At 34.4% G+C, this 19,928-nt stretch overlaps 1 protein-coding gene across 4 annotated transcripts in view; it reads right to left on the bottom strand.

Moving 5' to 3' along the window:
* Positions 1–19,928, bottom strand: part of stat5a (signal transducer and activator of transcription 5a) — an 86,220-nt gene that overhangs the window by 34,368 nt on the left and 31,924 nt on the right. For 2 of the 4 annotated variants that reach the window (XM_051889624.1, XM_051889628.1), the window contains exon 2: positions 5,290–5,354. The exons of 1 other annotated variant lie outside the window; for it this stretch is intronic. The gene's annotated coding sequence lies outside the window, so the exon portion shown is untranslated. Of the gene's footprint in view, positions 1–4,968; positions 5,097–5,289; positions 5,355–19,928 lie in introns of all 4 variants that reach the window. One more of the 4 variants, XM_051889625.1, reaches the window with a different exon arrangement.

Below are 19,928 nucleotides of genomic sequence, written 5' to 3'. Positions count from 1 at the left end.
GATTTCATTTATAAAACAGCATTTTTTTTCGGTGTAAACTCTAATGTTTAAGAGCAAACATGTTGAAGTTTAGCCGATGTGCTGTCGATTCATTAAATGATAAGCCATTTTCCCACAAAAGCAGTTTATTCAGTGTAGTGAAGCCTCTCCTCCATTGACATCCATTAAAAAGAACGGCCTCTAGTCTCCTTCCCTGCATACCACAGTGTTACACTATTTTTTGCTAACCTTGCAGGCTTGCCTTCAAGTGGCTTTGCTGAAGCTCTCCATGTTCGCTGCTTGTCACACTTTCAGGTGCATGTGCTCTAGAGTTAATCACAAACTCTGGATCAAACCCTGAGTTGACAGAACGATTATACTGAGCGTTGTGAGCCCACTGAACCTGATCTAAACCAGGTTGAATTTGTATGGTTTTGTCAACTCTAAACCTACTCTGAAACTCAAGAGTTTGTTAGCTTCAGCAACAGGCCTCTGGAAACCAAAGAACAGGGGGGTGAAGGGTGCAGACAGAAAGTGTGGTTAACGTACAGCATAGAGTCCTGGATAAGCAGCAGCAACCGAAATGACCTTTTATTGACCTCTTGGTTTCTATTTCTGCAGAATCACACTTGGTAGCTCTGTCTACAGTAAAATCTCATCGGCTGAAAGTCCCACAACACATAGCTGTATATTACACATCAAATATATTCTGATTGTCTTGCAACTGTGTTGCATCACACAGGTTTCATGTTCACTGTGGACAAACAAATTGCTTGCCACTGTAAATTCTGGTTAGGGAACAGTGCTAGTAAACATACAGGTAAATGCCAATATCTGTAAATCTATAACATGAACAATGTATACAGCAAATCAAAAAGTCCCAAAAACTAGTCTCAAAAAGCTTACACTCAAGGAAGACAAAACAAGCAAACAAAAACAAAACAAAACACATTTTTAAGGCTCAAACAGAGTGAAAATGTAAGTAAATAAATAAATAAACCGTAACTAAATAATTACGAGTAAAAGTTAGGCTGTGTATCAAGCCCTGTGGCCTTCCTTGGCTTCATTACCTTTACGACCTCTTAGCTGTGGAGGAGGCTAAGAAAATAAAATACACAAACAGTACACTTCTCAAATACCTTGAACCTCCACCTTCAGGGAGGAGGTAGATAATTCCTCCTCTCAGTAAAAACAAATTACAAAAGCATTTTTTCATTCCTGTAGCTGTAAGCCTTTAAATAAGGACAATGCCGGTCTCTGTGAGGGGAGGTGCACCATGGGGGAACTGAGTGCATATTGTCAGTCCTGATTTAATGAGGCTCTGTGACTATGATACTTAATTATGCTTTGTCTAGTGTGTGTCTTATGGGTTATAATGTGTGCCAATGCCAATGGGCAGTAAACGGTATTGTATTTTATCATAACATTGATAACATTTACTTCATTTTACACAGTGTTGGGTGTAACGCGTTACTGTAATTAAATTATTTATCCACTGAAAAAGTAAAGTAAGGGATTACTGTTCATTTTTAGGTAATTTAATTACAGTTACTTATAATGTACTTGCGTTACATACTGTAAATTAGTTCAACAGTTCTGTTTAAATCAATATTGAATTTAAAATCTAAATTTGTCCTCTTTAAAATCGTTAGCTGTAGTGCAGTTGCGTGTGAGTTCGCAACTTCGCACCAGTTGGCTGTGTAGTCGCTGTCTGAAGATGTCGGCAAAAGCGAGTGGCTGTTTTGCAGAATGGAAATATTCCAATTACTTCACTTTTTTGACACAGGTAGGCAAGAACATTACGGTAAAATCTAAGCTATGTCCTAGAGAGAAAAAACTGCGCGCGCCTTCTCTGAGAGACGCTCTTCAGTCAGTGCACTCTCAACCGAAGCGCACACACATAGCCGCCTCTCGCGAGTGTCAAATTTTTGCGGTTTATTACACATAAACGTTCAAATACACAAATAGTTATGTCAAAATGCCCGTATTGGTGTATAATCACGTTGGTTATGTGAATGTTAACAGCATGTGTAACAGCATATTGTCTCCCTCCATTAGGTCTTAGTGACAGCAGCCTTTAAAACATGCTACTGTCTACTATTGGCTGTCTGTATTATAAATGATAAACAACAAAAGAAAAGCTTAAATAAGGATTAATCTATATTTAATTTATACAGTTATGACTATGCAGAGTTATTTTATATTTGATTATTCAATTTCTGTGGTATTTTTACTCACTATTATTAGACCTACCTGGAAAAAAATATAGCATTGCTTTATTTGTATTTTATATATTTTTATCGTGGTATCGAGTATTGTGCACACTTGGTGGTATCGGTGCCGACTACTAGATTTTTGGTATAGTGACATCCCTATTTGTTTTGTAAGTATTATAAAGTAAATTAAAGTATTATAGTATATGTTTTAATAAAGTTCAAATGTTTTAAAAAACTACAAAAAAAGGCTAAACTATTCCATGTTTGACTAAATTATTAAAAGAGTTTCCTTTCTATTGTCTATCCGGTCAAGGTTTATAGGGATTTTAAGAAGTAATTAGTAAGTTACTTATTGAGTAATTAAATTACTTTTCAGACAGAGTAATTAGAAAAGTATTTTAAATACAATATTGATGATGTAATTAGTAATTAGCAATTAATTACTTTTTTGAAGTAACTTACCCAACACTGATTTTACAATATAATAATATAATATATTGGAATCTGTATCAGCCTGTGGTTTTTAGCCATAATCTAAAATGATGCATCGATTTGGGCATTTTTGGTTGATACTGATACTTGTTTTGTTTTGTGTTATTTTATTTTATTTTAAACATGGCCAAATTGGTGCATTCTTTAATTTTTATAATCTTATAATTCATAATAATGAATTAAAAATATATTTAATAACTAATATATTTATATTTAATATAATCTTTAAGTATCATCATAATAATCTTACTACTTAGTGCCATTTTGAGATAATTATTTTATGAAAAAAAAAAAAAAAAACAGTTTGTTCCTGAATCACAATAACATGTATATGAAATGTAATTGTCTGTTAAAAGTGTTAAAATGAATTAAAACGTGTACACTGCTATGCGAGCAGTAACTCATTATCCCTTCCAACTAACTCAAGATAACAGTTTTACTTCCCTTTCGATTTTGGTCACTTCGACATTACGTCAGAAGCTGACGCTATGGGGAAACACCTTTCTCTTCAGCTTCCGACATAGGAACTGAGGTTGTGTTTAGTAACCAGATATGTTTTCTGCATCATTACATCATAATAACAGCAACAAAAAACAATAGCAATCACATCACAATAGGAATCACATTGCAATTATAATCACAAATAAACAAGACAATCAATCACACTCACGTATGGGTCACTGACAAATAAAGCTTCAAAAGTTTTTTTTTTTTTAATCTTTTCAAAGTGGATTTAAATGCATATTTTTGAGTCAGGAACAATTTGTTTAAACAAGTTTCAGTTGTTAAATAACGTTTCAAAGTGTTTACATTTTTGACTGTTTTACTGTCAGGTGGTATAACCAAATATATGTAAATATTCCTAATTTAATTTATAAGTAAAATCTTAGCAAAGTAACCCTCAAAGTTAGAGTGTCTACAGTGCCTAACACATTATTATTTTGTGTTTGTGTATTTTATTCATATTAATTTATAATTATTGCATTCATGACCAGGTATTTATGTAGTATCTTTAGCATGCGATTTTACTTTTTAAGGACAGAAAATTCAGCTATTTCTTCACTTTGACTTATTATTGGTTGGTTTAAATCAATCATTTACATGGTTGCACCACATTAGTAATGACAGGGAATATGCTGAACACTGGATTTTTTTTCTTTTTTTTTTCTACTTCAATTACATACAAAAAAAAGTGTTTTAGTCAACAGTGTCTATTGAAGTAAAAGTAATAAATTGATCAAAAACAGAATAAATCTCATGACATCACATTCAGAACATAGGAACTGGAATAGGCTGATTTGTTATAAACACTATAATTGATTGTGATTGAATAACAACAACATCATGTTTTATATTGATACAGAGAGAATTTGAATGAAAGAATTTTAAAGAAAAAATAAAAAATACATTCATCAAAATGTTTAAAACATTAAATGCATAGCAACGTTAATGGGACACTATAAAATAACTACTAAACAAGATTCATCACCTCTCTTTTTTCTCTCTTTTTTTCAAGATATGCTTCTCTTGCAGTCGGATCAAATCTAATGTGCCATGTACTAATGCTACTATGTACTAACATTTAAATTTATCATTTTATACAGTGCACTTATTGTGTACATATCCATTTAACATTGTACTTATATTTTTTTAAAAATGCCTGCATATTACATCTGTAATTAATTAATTTCTGTAATGACGTCTATAATTACACTTTTGACCCTTCCCTTACCCCTTATACCTACACATATCACTAAACACGTCCTAACCTTACCCGTATTCCATATCAATATCAGCACAAGTATTTTGCAAAACAACATGAACAAATACATCATACCTAACTTTTTTATGCGAGTACATAGCAGTCAAAGACATCCTAATATAAACTGACCAATTTTTCTTTACTTGATATGATAGTGGCATCTAAAGTTATTTAAAAATTTAAAATAATTGAAAGTGTAAAAGATCTTTAATTTAAACTAACATTTTAGAGCAATAATAAAAAAATAGAATAATAGACAATATTAGCTTAAATGTATGATTTATTTAGCTTAAATAATGTTTTTTTACTGAACAGGCTTCTACTTGGATGCCTGTATTAGCTTTTGCTTATGCTAGCAAGTTCATACAGAGAATTTCTAAATACAATAAAAAAAAGTTTATGATATTATAACATTTTCCTAGTTTTACATTGGTTGTACCACCTGACATGGAAAGTATACCAACCTACTCATACTTGAAAGTAGCTATTTTTATCAGTATTTGAGAAAGATCTACAAACCTTTTCTCTCTGCAACAAGGATCAATTGGGGTCCTCTGGATGCTGCATTATCATGCTTACTGTTATTACCTTGTCAATTCATATTAAAAGACCCATGTTTGCAGTTGTGCCACCCTGACATTTTGGGGCTTTAAGATACCAAAACATAAAAAAATATTTATTATTTGAACGTACTGGAAATTAATTCAAACTAAATAGGTTTTATGGAATAAAGTGATACATGTCATGAATTTATCAAATTATTTTAAAACAAAAATAATGCACTTCATGTCAAAAATATGCATGTCATGTCATTGACCCATATGCAGACATTTATTTTACCTCTTATCTCAAGCTCTCTGTTACCATCTAAGAACAGGAACTTCTGGAGAGGAAACCCGGAAAACCTGCATGGTAGAGAGACAGAAAGAGAGAAGGAGAGAACTGTATGAACCCTTTTGTCTTAGCATGTACAGTTTTGAGCAAAGAAAAAAAAAACTTTGAGAAGCACACATGTCTGTATGAAGAAGTTCACAATGCAACAGTCCTATTTAACCGAACAGAGATACACACACTGAACATGTGAGGTAAGAATATAAGAGTTTAAAGGCTTAGTTCACCCAAAAATTAAAATTTCTGTCATTAATTACTCACCCTCATGTCGTTCCACACCCGTAAGACCTTCGTTCATCTTCAGAACACAAATTAAGATATTTTTGATATTTGCGACGAGAATACTTGTGTGCCAAAAAAACAAATAACGACTTTATTCAACAATATCTAGTGATGGGCGATTTCAAAACACCGCTTCATGAAGCTTCGAAGCTTTATGAATCTTTTGTTCTGAATCAGTGGTTCGAAGCGTGTATCAAACTGACAAAGTCACATGAACCATTGAAATTTCAAAACGTTTCGAAACACTTATAACACAATGAAGCCTCGTTTACTGAGATCACATGACTTTGGCAGTTTGATAAAGTCGTTATTTTGTTTTTTTTTGGCGCACAAAAAGTATTCTCGTCACTTCATAACATTAAGGTTGAACCACTGTACTCACATGAACTGTTTTAAATATATCTTTAGTACCTTTCTGGGCATCTGAAAGTGTTGATTATCTTGCTGTCAGTGCAGGCCTCACTGAGCCATCGGATTTTATCAAAAATATCTTAATTTGTGTTCCGAAGATGAACGAAGGTCTTACGGGTGTGGAACAACATGAGGATGAGTAATAATGACAGAATTTTCATTTTTGGGTGAACTAACTCTTTAAGGTCTGCAAGACTGTTACTTCCTCTCAGTGTGTTGCTCTTTTCTCAGAGGGAAAGAAAATCTAAGAGAGAGAGACAGAGAGAGAGAAGAGAGAGAGAGAGAGAAAGAGGAATATGTCCACTGACAGTTGAAGCATTAAATGTGAAGCATTAAATCTTGATCTACGGTTACTGGGTGCATTCACAGCCCACAGACGCTGAACGGGGGAAACTGAAGGACACACACATCCTCTGGAAAGAGATTAATCAGCTGACTGGACAACTGAACATATGCAAAATGAACACTCAAATTGAATCACTTGAATAAATGCAAAATGTGGTTCTTTTTCCAGAAAACAACAAAAAAACAAAAAAAAAAACAGCAGTGTAGGATTTAGTGCATTCTGGAATGATCCCTGAAAACCGCCTGAGTGTCCATGAACTAAGACTATGACTTATCTCTTCTAAATCAAAAATATGACCAGCTTCAGTCAGTTTTGGCCAAGCATTTTGTCTGCACTGCACCAGATGAGAGCAGGGTTCAAAACGAACACTTGCCAAGCACCAATAGTAAATAAAGTCGCTCGCCAATTGGCAGATAACTTTATTTGAAATGGCATGGTTTAAATCACATGGTAAGAATGAGATTCAATCCTCGCTTATGTAAGAGACATGCTTGATTCAAATGAAACACTCTTCTGAAGAAAACACATGTGCCTTCTTCTAGGATGCCTTGAGTCATTTTTTCTCCAGAGCTCCATGTGGCTATGCATACGTGGAATATTCCTCACATTCAACTTTCAAAATGAAAAGGAATAAAATCACAATGTGTCTTCTTCACATTTTTGTGCAGTTTGACTGACAGATGGAGCTGTCACTAGCTTGTTTACAATGCTGCAAGTGACACAATTACCTGCGCGGTTTGTCACTAATATACAGTACAAGGAAACATCTACATAATCAGTCAAAATCTATTTCAAATATATTATATAAAAATAATTCAAAATACAGTTAAAAACACACTGCAAGTGAGAGACACTGTGAGAATCAATGAAGTTTGTGTGCAGTTTCATCTCTCAGGACATTCATCTATAGATAACTCCAATAATGTTTTGATCAACAGCTATCGACAACTCAGTCAACATCTATCCCTTTGGACACAAAGCATGAAACCCAAAGGTACAGATTCTTGCACATTTTCAACACAACTGACTTTAGAAAGCCAGCCAGGGCTAGACCTCATGGGAAGGATTATGTAATCTTAAAGAGAAACTCTCTCGTGACAGAGGCCATGGTAAGATAAGAGGGAATCCATGTAGAAAACCATGTATGACAGATGTTAATGAGGCGAGGAGGGGAAGTTTGTGCGTGATCTGATGTGATAGCGCTGAGAGAAGAAAACAAATATAAACATTTGTGTGTGTGAGTGCTTGTGAGGAGGAACAGATAAGCAGGAGATAATACAAACACTGCTTCAGATGGAAAAGTGGCATTTGTATGTAGTGTCATATGGTGACCAGTTTATACAGAGTGAACTGTCACACATATTAACACAAAAACACTCATCCGACACTTCACAGGCTGCTAGAGGGGCTAAGGGCAATTTTCTTAACGGGCAATGTTCAAACTACCAAAAACACAGACATACACACACACACCATCTGTGTGTGCGTTTATTGACGGCCGCACAAAGACAACCCTGAAGCTGTCGCGTCACTCAAACTGCGCAAATACTTTCAAGCTGATATCCAAAAGAGCATTCCTCTCTCTCTCTTACGCTCTTCCATCCCTCCAGCTATAAAGGCTAATATGATGAACCAACACCAAATGAACCCGCCACCATTTCCACACTGACTAACACTCGCTTTCTCTACGGGAGGATGAATAAAAGAATATTTATGGCCGGTGAGGATATAGAAATCCTGACAGCAGGGAGGGACTGGTGCCAGCTGACCTTATGCAACAACAACAACAACAAAAAATTATACACACATTCCAAGCTCGGTTCTCTTCAGATGTAGTTCTTGCATTCTGGGAGTAAATGAGCCATTTTTCCTCTCGATCTGATGACAGAAATTAAACTAATGGTGCAAAGAATAAAAAAAGAGTGAATCAATAAAAGAGTACTTTTCTCTTTAAAGAAATAATTCAGCTGTTATGTACTCATATCTGAAACCATTTGATGTTCCTTCTTCCATGGACCACCAAAGGAGATCTTTTCCATACAATGAATGTGAATAGTGGCCAGCAGCTATAAGCTTCAAAAAAACAAAAAAAAAGCAACATAAAAAAATAGCATAAAAGGGTGTCATCTTTTTAAGTAATTTGATAGCTAACATGCTAAAATTAAATGTAACATACTGAAAATCCTTCCACATTAGCTTAATAGTATTCAATAGTATCAATTATGCATATGCGAGATGTGTTTATTAGTGAATAATTAATTAAATTAAATTTTGACTGCGTTGAATACAAATGAGCTACTGTTATGATAATTTTCTGGTGCTTTTTGTCACCATTCATGTTTATTATATGAAAAAGAGTAGAGTGAACATTCTGCAAACCATCTCCTTTTGCGGAGACATGAGGGTAAATGATGAAAGAATTTCATTTTCAGGTTGAACCAATTTTTTAAATGAAAAATCTACTGACCACATATAAAAACAAACCATCCCAGTTAAAGGGACAACAGAGCACTGTAATAAATAAACATGGACACGAAAATAACACAGTACAATTAATTCAGCACCCAAGTTCTACTCTAATAAATGGAATATGAATCACAGCGTTTTGTTTGACTTCATCCTAAAAAACAATCAAAAGTGGTACTTGAACTACTGAATCTTACAGTCCCACATATTGTTTGTTTACTGAACGTAACTGAATTAAGGAAAACTTTTCCACACAATTAAGAAGAATGTTCATACCAAGCCCGTAACCATGTCTTGAAAATTGGGGGGAACCATGATTTTTTTCTGGGGGAGGGGGGGCGGCTCCTTTATTAAAAGGAATTAAATAATCAAAGGATTAAAAGGGATTTAAGGGAACAACAAAAAAGAAATAAGAACGGTAAAAGTTCCATGTCTATAGTTATTAAGTAATCAATTTAAACTATTTGCAAATGTTTTTTTTTTTTGTTGTTTGTTTGTTTTTTTTAATATTCACTGTTATTTGTATCTCTGATATGTCAAAAACGCGAAACATTTCTTGTCTTGTCGCATTCAGTTATGAATCACATTAATCATATAATGTTAATCAAATAATAGCATGTTTTCAATTCAAAATGGCGAAATTTGTTTGCATCACTGGATATTACTGTCAGTTGCTAAATATTTCAATCATAAAACAATCGTCAAATATTAAATGTTTAGCTACTTACTCGCCACGCTCTCTTTTACTGCTAAAATGAAAGCATCAAATTGGAATTCACACTCCTCTTTCTCTAGTGAACAGTAAGCCCCGCCTTCTTTGATGTGATTGGCCAGCTCACTCATTCTGACAGTGATGAGCACTGTTAGACCGCTGAGGCAGACCAGCCTAAAAATGTAACTTTTAAAACTTTTTTTGTCATCCTAACAACAAAGAGAGCGGTGCATAATGGAGTACAGCAGAGCAGCATCAATAATATCAAATATTGGGGGGGACAATTTGGTCATCTCTAATTATTGGGGGGGACTTGTCCCCTCAATGTCTATGGTGGTTACGGCCCTGGTTCATACAACAAGACTACAACAAGTCCATTTAAATAAATAATAGTTAGTTGAACAAACTTAATCAATTTAGGTTCTTTTCAAGAATCTGTTGAGTGAACTTAATTAAAGCAAGGAACACGTTTCCATTAAACTGATTTATATTTTTCCAACAAAAAATAATTAGTTTGGACTAATTTATTGTAGTCTTGTTGTATGGACTTAAATTCATCAAGTTGTTGTGGTTACCATTGTGGTGAAGAGTGAAGCTTGTGCTTAGGTTGTGGGAAGCTGTTGTGCACATGAGAGATCCATGATTGTTTGATGGGGGGCGGGGCCACAGACTGTACACAGATGGCTTAATCTGCATATGAAGAAGAGCAGCACTGTAATCAACTAATCTTACTTCAAGTTACAATAAATAGCTAGTCTGGAACATGTTCATACATAACTTTTTATAGCTATAGCATGTGAATATAATGAACAAGAAGTTACCTTTCACTGCATTGATGCCAACAAAGCTATGGCTCAATGAGTAAATCAACATGCACAATAGTTTAATGTCGCCGCACACAACCTAACAACAAGCTCTACTCTTCAGCACAGTGGTAACTACAAAAATCTTTTACATGTCCAGCATAACTGAACATTAAAGACTAACAAGCCTTTCCCTTTACTAAAAAAACCCCAAACACATTAAACAGCACTTCATTTCAACATTTAATCTCCTGATCTATCCCTATGCAAAGCATGCTGGGAACTAGAAATCCACTGCCCAGTTTCAGTCAATGCAACAGAAATGATTCATGTAGTCCCAACACAAATGGTTTGAGTTAAATTAACATTTTAAACATTTAATTTAATTTAACAATTTAGTGCAAATGACAATTTAAGTAAAAAACTAAAGATTTGTGTTGTTTCAGCTTTTATTTTATTTAAATAAACTGAGCTTTTTGAATGGGAGAAGGATTATGAGAATAACCAAATGAACCGAAAGCCTCGGCCTCACAGCCCTCCATTACAAGTCAGGTTGCCAGGAAGGAAAATGACCATAGAAACAAAACAATTTATATGAATGTGCTCAAGCACTACTGTTTATCTGACTTCATGCAGACTTCTTCCACGTTAAACAGGTTAAAGTGAAAAGCAGAACAAAGCAGTAAAACAAGATTGCTATGTTGAAATCGTTAGAAAGTAAGATCACGACACAACCAGACAAAGGAAAAGTTGAGCTACTATAAAATTTAATCAACCAGAAATTCCCTGTGGAAGATATGAAGACAGTTTATTTACTTGTTACAATTTATAAAACTCGTCAGAACAGAATCTGTGTCTGTTTGTGTGTGTTCAGTATCATTAGTCTAAATCCTGATTAAAAGGTCAGTCTATCTGAGCGAACACAGGCAGTGACTCATGCCTGTGTGTGAGCTGATGTGTGTGTGTGTGTGTGTGTGTGTGTGTGTGTGTGTTTGCATACCATCTGCCATTGCAGATCTGATCAAGTTAGACAAACCCTCCAGAGAGGCCCTCATGACATCTATAAATACCTTGGTCTCTAAAACACCCTAAACAATATACAAGCAAGATTATTTCCAAGATTGAAAAGAAAAAGTGAGAAAATTAACACACAGGAATGCATATGTCACACATCTGATGCAGATTAATCTGCGACAAGATAATACAAGCATCAAACTTCCTGTGCAGGTAACAATGGCAAATGACTCAACCGCTGTAATCGCCACGCCTAACACTAACCTCCGGTTGCCATGACGATGTAGCGCTTGTGAAAGGTGCATTAGGCCTAGAGGCTATCAGCCGGTCACACTAACTCGCTAAGAAAACAACACACACACAAGAAAACATGAACACTTGCAGGCAGTTTGCTTCTAGGATGCGAATGAAAAAAAAAATGCATATTATCATGTTTTAATGAACCTGCCCTGATTACCTGATCTTATATCCATTAGCACACAGTATGGAATCTGCTTTTCACATTTTTATGCAAATGCTTAGAGTCGCTATGAGTGCAGAGAAGGACTGAGAGGAAAAATTTTCCATCTGTGGTGAAAAACGCACATTTGTGCTTCATGGATGGATGGATGGATGGATGGACGGACGGATGGATGGATGGATGGATGGATGGACGGATGGATGGATGGATGGATGGACGGATGGATGGATGGATGCATGGATGGATGGATGGATGGATGGATGGATGGATAATTAACTGGGAAAATGACAGAGAACATGGAAGTCCGAAGGTTAAGTGTTTAAACTCAGTGATCCCCAGATAGACAGACAGACGCACACACAACACAGTATGAATGGCTTGAAGTGTTCTGTGAAGTGATTACATTAAAGCACAGGAGGAACACAAAACAACAGATGTCTCATTCACTCTTTTACTGAATCTAAAGAGCATCACGGTTATTCATTCCCTGTAATCAACACAGAAACACATGAAATATAGCCAAAATGGGGGAAATATTAGCCTATTATCCTCCTGGGAACCAGGAATAGACTTTCGTCCTCTGCAGTGGACATTATATTTTTGTGAATTTCTCTGACAACATAATGTCCTGTAAAGTGCACATTCAGGGCTTTATTTTTTTTTTAGAGATTTCAAATGTTCGGACAATTTCCTCTCCTTGGTTTTTAAAAATGACTGACATTCATTTTCTTATGGAAATATAATAATATTTTGCAATTATCATTTAAATCTGACTACTTTTTTAAATTGTTTGTCATAAATCAACATCTGTTCAAATGTTATGGGGTTTCTAATCAAAATATGACTTTCTGTTACGAAACAGGACATTGATTTCATACATGTCCACTGTAGAAGACATCAGGACTTACAACATGTTTATTAGGCATTTTGGGAGACACAACAAGTGAATAGGGGAAAAAAAAGGTAACACTTTATTTTAGGGTCTTGTTGCTAGTTGCTTATTATCATGCATATTACTAGAATATTGGCTGTTTATTAGTACTTATTAAGCACATATTATTCTGCATGACCTTATTCTACATTCTTAACCCTACCCAATACCTAAACTTAACAACTACCTTACTAATTATTAATAAGCAGTAAATTAGGAGTTTATTGAGAGAAAAATCATAGTTGATAGTGAATATGTGTTCCCTATACTAAAGTGTTACCAAAGAAATTATATTTCAATATTCATATGAAATATTAGATATTATTCTGAAAATCTTGCCAATTATTACTCCCATTATTACACTTCTTTTTTTCATTACATGTTGCCCCAAGAACACATTAATATGCAAATTAGATACAGCGTATAGATGCATTGTATATAATGGGAAAACACGTTTTTGGCAATTTTACACACATATTGCATAAAGCAAAATGGTCTATCAAATCATTCTGTTATATCTTTCATAACATAGTTGACAATCATCTTTATACAAAGCTTGTTATAAAATATCCTGAAACATAAAAATTGATTGGTGATTTAAATCCCATTGTTTTTGCCTATTCATGTCTACTCACGTCTTTTTATTTTTTTTTTTAAATTGAGTCCTGGTGTCCTCTAGAGAGGACAAAGCATAACATATGAATAAAATATCATTTATCAAAAAATTTTTCATGTCACAAACAATGTAATGACATGAAAAAATACTAAATTCACACAACTCACAAAAAAGGATATTCTAAATGATCAATGATTAATGGCTATCTAGCTAAGCAAAGTTATTCAGAGATTTGTACGTTGATACATTGATTCCACTGCGCTATTCCCCAGTTCATCTGTAAAGCTTTAAAGAGAACGTGTACAATAAGGGCTCTCTTGGGCCCTATTAAGACCAAGGCCAAAATGACTGTAATAGGGATGCTCATTCATTCATGTAATTAGTCTAGCGAATGGATTGTTTTCTTGAGACTAGGTGGACATCAACATCACAGTGCTTGAAACTGGGTGGACACAAATATCTTTCATATAGTATCTGTCTCATTATCACCATTAATAACACAAACCACCAACATGACAGACCTAGTACACTCATCCCAGCATCTGCAAACAGCAAACTGAACAACAACAAACTTTTGCATTTTTCAGCACATTACTAAACAAAATACAGATTAAAAATATTTCTGTCATGACAACTCTCAGAGAGTTTGGCATGGTATGACAATGTTGATATGTTTGGTCTTGGCGGAATAGATCTGCTACTGCTGCTGCTGCTGCTGTTGAGCAAGTACGGGACTTGCTATTGCCAATACATACACGACACACTACTGTGAGCAAGTAAGACATGCTGCTGCTGTACAATATAGCGTACATGAATTACCCATAGCAGATCTGTACAGGTGGAGCTGGGGAAGGTGGAGGGTTTCTGCTAAGGCAATGCTACCAAAGTATTTTGAAGGTTGAGCACGCAAGCTCACTGGCTACTGAACCAATCAGCTGTGCCCTTTAGATGTGATAACGATGTGATTACGAGCAGGTTGAGTTAAAGGACCTATTAGCTTTTGCCATCTAGAGTTTCATGAGAGAACTTTGTATTTTATTTACATTTTGAAAAAGCTGCTGAATTTTTTTAAGTGATGTTTATATGTATATATATATTACTGCTCTTCCATTATATATATATATATATATATATGGGTCATCGACGAATAAGGTTTTTAATAGTGTAAATAAACAATGTAGATATAATTTTGAAGTTTTATTAAGTGTTAACAATGAGATTGTGTTTTTAATAAATCAATTAACACTGCTTTTGTATTTTTTTAGAAGATGGACAAAATTTGTCACAAAAAAAGTCATTCGGTTTAACCAAAATTTCGGTTTTATCGAATGACACTTTTGGTTATCGATATTTTCAAACAATGCTAACAGGCTGATATCTAGCTAACAAAAGGACAATCAAACATTTTATATTTAGTACAAGTTTTTAAAATATTACAACATTTAAAAGAGAGTTAGTTACTTTGCTTCACGACCGTGTGGTTCTTTTCAGGTGTCTGAATGATGTCACATCCTGTCACATGATATTGACCACATGATGTGGCAAATATGTAGCAAAATATAATTAAAACCTTCTGGATTAAATAAAAGAGATCTAGTTGTACTACCTTACCTACTTTGGATGTCATATCTTTGTTTTTTTATTATTATTAAGGCCTTTGGACAAAAAAAATGACGCGTCACGTCATTGACCCATATATATATATATATATATATATATATATATATATATATATATATACACACACTACTACTACTACTACTAATAAGAGTGCACGAAACACAGCAAAGAGAAGTAGCATTCGCCTGAGGAGGTAACCATAGAAACGGTAGGCTACTCTAGCACTTTCTGTTAGGATCAATAAAATGAATTCAAGAAAACATAAGTACTGTCATTATTTACAGCTTTGTCATTTTAAATATCAAAAATGTATCAAAACCCTTTAGTTCTTAGTTTAGAATGTCTTTAAGCAAGCTGAAGATTAGTTACCTAGTGAAAGTCACTAAATAATTCACATGCTTATTAATACTTCGACTAAAAATAATTTATGATAATAAAATAAAATACAAATATAAAATAAAAATAATTCACTATTATTCTTATATTGCCTTTTACTCAATATTTGAAATTCTTTTTAAACAGAAGATTTTTGGATTTTTAAATTGCTGATATGTTTTAGGCATCAGGTCAAGAATGTAACTGCATTCTGTAAATTCAGAAAATGTCAATGAATGTGGATGAGCAACTTGAAGCAAGCTGTTATCTGTCTAGCAGGAAGGGCCTCGGCCAAATGAGCAGCATTCCAGTGGCGTTTATGAGACCCATCATACTGTTAATTGGGATGCTGAGACTGACTGTGCCAAAAGCTTTGGAACTTCAGTGCTTAATAGCCAAATTATCTTCATTAGCTCTAAATTTATTGTTCTGGGTGGGACAACAACGACAGATATTTAGCAAGACTGGTATGTGGTGTGTGTCTCTGTGCATTTGTGTCTGCTGATCTATTAACAGGTCCTTTGTGAAGCTTATTTTAAACCTCACACACTTTTTAAATGCACGACATCAGATCATGTTTCTGGGTGTTATGTGTGAGGGGGACAAGTAGATGTGTATGGTACTGAACTTCCATCGAACTAGATCAGTCTGCATGTGTAGCAACCTATTAGTAAAGCATCTTATAAATATATTCAAGACAAACTGAGGATTTTACAGTGTTTCATTCCAGAGCAACGGTATTGAACTATGGACAGACGGTCCAACCATTTAAAAGCCCATTTTTCCTTGAATGATAAAAACTCAAGTTAAGTGTACTTTCGAAAAGAACATACAAAGACAGACTGGGGAAGGTTGTAGCAAATGGATGTTAAAAATAGAGAAGAGAGCTGAAATTGTGCTGTCTGGACATGTGAGGTGTAGAAACAGGCTGAACATTGGTGGAATGAGAGGAATGAGAGCTGTTAAGACGAAATGATCAATAAGTAACTTCAAAACTACTGGTTGCCATAGAAAACTCTATAAAGTGTGCCGGAGACACACACACATATAGAGAGAGATATCTTTAGTGTTGGCCACTTTTATGTTTCAGGGCTTGAATTTTATTAAAACTAACAGATTTCATGATTTATTTTTCCTACTTCTTAAGCAAATTTCCCAGAATTTTAATCTTAAACTCCGAAGAGCCTTCAAAAAAAAAATTTAAATTACGACTGTCACACAGTTGTGGCATTTTTTCTGCTAAAATGAACAATTTAAATTATTTAATAGCTCTATTAAAAGTTACTGTACTTGTTTATTAAACAGACATCTGTGTTAGTGAAGAGCATGTCTGATATTTTGTCAATTTTGTCAAAATATCATTTAATTGTATTTACCATACATAAAATGCTAGCTATTGATTAGCCTATAGGCAAGCCAAATGAGTCTGAATTTTTATTGAAAAATGAGAAATGCACATGCACCACAATATACTTCCAACCGTAGTGGCAAAACCCATTCATTCCATCCAATCAAATCTCTGCAGAATAACTGAAAGAAGCAGTATCTTAGCAGTCTTAGTATCTTCCACATCCTCCTTCAACTTTGGTGTGTGAAAAAAAAAAAAAAAAAGAAAGCTTTTGAGAGTGTGTTAAAAGGAAGAGAACACTTACAGTACTACACATTCGTAAGACTGATAACCAACTTTCAGTTAAGGCTAAAAAGGACACATGGGATCCAAACGTCTGAGACCACAATGAAAATCTAAAATAAATAACAGAACTTAAAGAGAAAGTAACTTGATCAAGATTGTACAGACGCTCAGACATTCTCGCTTCCACTGAAGCTCAAGATGCTCTTTGCATCTTCTCAAATCAGGTTTGAGAAGATGCGTTGTGTCAGGTTTGACACAAACATGGAGTTCATGCAGCCAAGTGCTGCAAAAGAGGTCAAACCAAATACTAATACAATCTGAGATACATTTTTTAATTTAAACTTTTCACCATATGTGTTGTTATTATACACCCATAGTCAACAGGAACTGCACATAACAACTGATTTGCATAACTGATAGATCATGAAATGGTATGTCTTTTTCAGTATTACTGTCTATGACATTGTATTTTTTTCTTACAGTTTCATGGATTGTTGTTATGTAAAGGAGGAACAAAGCAAATCTAGATTTGAGGCTCCCAGACCACAATCATTTTAGTCAGCAAGAAGCAAAGAAAGGCACTGACTTTACAAGCATTTGCAACTGTATATGCAAACATGTTGAAAAGATACTAAACAAATTTACATTTGTGAGAGGAAAAGGTGGTGTGTCGTGCTTGAGTATGTAAAGCTCACTTTCACAATGCTATAGGGTCTTCTGGGTGGTTGTTATCATGTGGCTGATCAGTTGCTATGGTGTTTTCGGTGGTTACTATGTGCTTCCTTACTGGCTTAAGTCAAAAGAGCACATACTTATGATATTCTAGTCTCTAGATATGTTTTAAGTTCTTTTAAAAGTCAAAGGATTTTTTTTTTTTGAATGTTTTATCTTACACCATGTGAAAACCAAAAACTTAGCAATATAATAGCACAACATTTGTGTTATTATTATTCATGTTCTTAGCACAAATGATGCAGGATGTGATACGCTAACGTTAAGCTGCATTAATCTGATCAAAAGTGATAGTAAAGATTCTTATATTGTTACACATAATTTCTATTTCAAATAAACGCTGTTCTTTTGAATCCTGAATTGATGTACTTCAGTTTCCACAAAAATATTAAGCAGCACAACTGTTTTCAACATTAATAATAAGAAGAAATGTTTCTTGAGCAGAAAATCATAATTTTAGAATAATTTCTGAAGGATCATGTGACACTGAAGACTGGAGTAATGATGCTGAAAATAGAGCATATATATAAAACATTTCAAATAATATTTCAAAATAATATATACTATATATATATATGTATGTATATATGTGTGTGTGTGTGTGTGTGTGTGTGTGTTTTACTGATAAATACAGTTTTGGGCCAGCATAAGAAACCTCTTTTAAAACCATTAAAAAAATCTTACCAACAGCAAACCTTTGAACTGTAGTGTAAGTTTAATAGTTATGGATTTTTTGTACAAATAATAGTAATAATAGTGATACATCTCATTTCACACACACATGCACGCACACACACACACAGGTTTGTTTTGCTATCAAAGTGAGGACATTCCATAGGCGTAATGTTTTTATATTGTACAAACTGTATTTTCTATCCCCCTACACTACCCCTACCTCTAAACCTACCCATCACAGGAAACTGTCTGCATTTTTTGAATTTCAAAAAAACACCGTTTAGTATGTTTTTTTAAGCCATTTCACCGGAAGTGTCCTCATAAACCATGTTTATGTTGTAATACCCATGTCATTATACACATTTGTGTCCTCATAAACCATGTACACAAGAACACACAAACACACACACAAATCAGACAGACAGTTTCTTTTCGCAGACCACAAGCCTATTTTAACCTAGTAACCCAACACTTGTAAAGATACATCTTTAGACCAGGCATAACACCATTACATCAGTATGAAATGCTTGGAAGGTGCTTGTAAAACATCAGTAATTATGGGTTTCATTCACTTAAATATGGGTTACAAACGTTTGAGTTTGATGAGTTTCAGCATAATGAGGGAGAATGCAGGTTCAGGCAACTCATCAGTGCACCTAAATTTACAATCAAGGACTAACAGCTTGCAACTTGACACTTGCAGAGGAAGGTGCAGTGCTTGTAAAGTAAAGGTGTGAGAGTGTGGCCGGCCTGCTAACAAATCGCAGGTTCAAGGCTCAGGGCAGGTCAGTGCTAGTGCTGTGAACCACATGTCATCTGCTGATGAATGCTACCACCTGTGACCGCTGCCACTGTAAGAAGAGTATCGTCAAAAAGAGGTCAATCTAAAAGAGAGTTCCTAGATGTGCACCAGCTAATACTGTAAGAGGATCAATATAGCATGCTGGCAGCAATAGCTTGAACTGATTATAAGCTGAAGGATCATTCAGTAGTACAGTACCACTGATACTTCTCCACTTTTTTTTGCTATATGATACTATGTACATTTAAATAATGATATAGCCATCAGCATGCTTGAATAGTGACAACATTTTGCACCAAGAAAAAGATTAAAAGTAGAAGCAAACCATATTCTGGCCAAATATATATTTCAAGATTTTTTTTTAATTGAAAGTATATTTTGTTTAAACCTTCAAATGGCAAAATAAGGGGCAAGAAAATACATTACCAATCTTAAAGTCAATTTGGGTTTGAAATTTAGAATGAAAACATTTCCTTTTAAAAAGGGCAGCAAAATATATTAGTAAATATAAGTAATTAACACTTATACTTTAAAAATATATTTATGTAATGTTTTGCCATACAGGAAAATCAGGACCGCTTTTTATATTAGTGTACTTTTTATAGTACAGTCTGTCCTACTATAAGTGCACTGCTATAAAAGTGCACTACTAAGTGTACAGCGGTTGCTGATGAACTAATATAGTTATATAAAGGTGTCTGACTAAAGAG

This window comes from Ctenopharyngodon idella, chromosome 3 (genome assembly GCF_019924925.1).
Source record: "Ctenopharyngodon idella isolate HZGC_01 chromosome 3, HZGC01, whole genome shotgun sequence".
NCBI lineage: Eukaryota > Metazoa > Chordata > Actinopteri > Cypriniformes > Xenocyprididae > Ctenopharyngodon > Ctenopharyngodon idella.
Note: the sequence above shows the minus strand (reverse complement) of the source record. Positions and strands in the feature narration are given on the sequence as shown.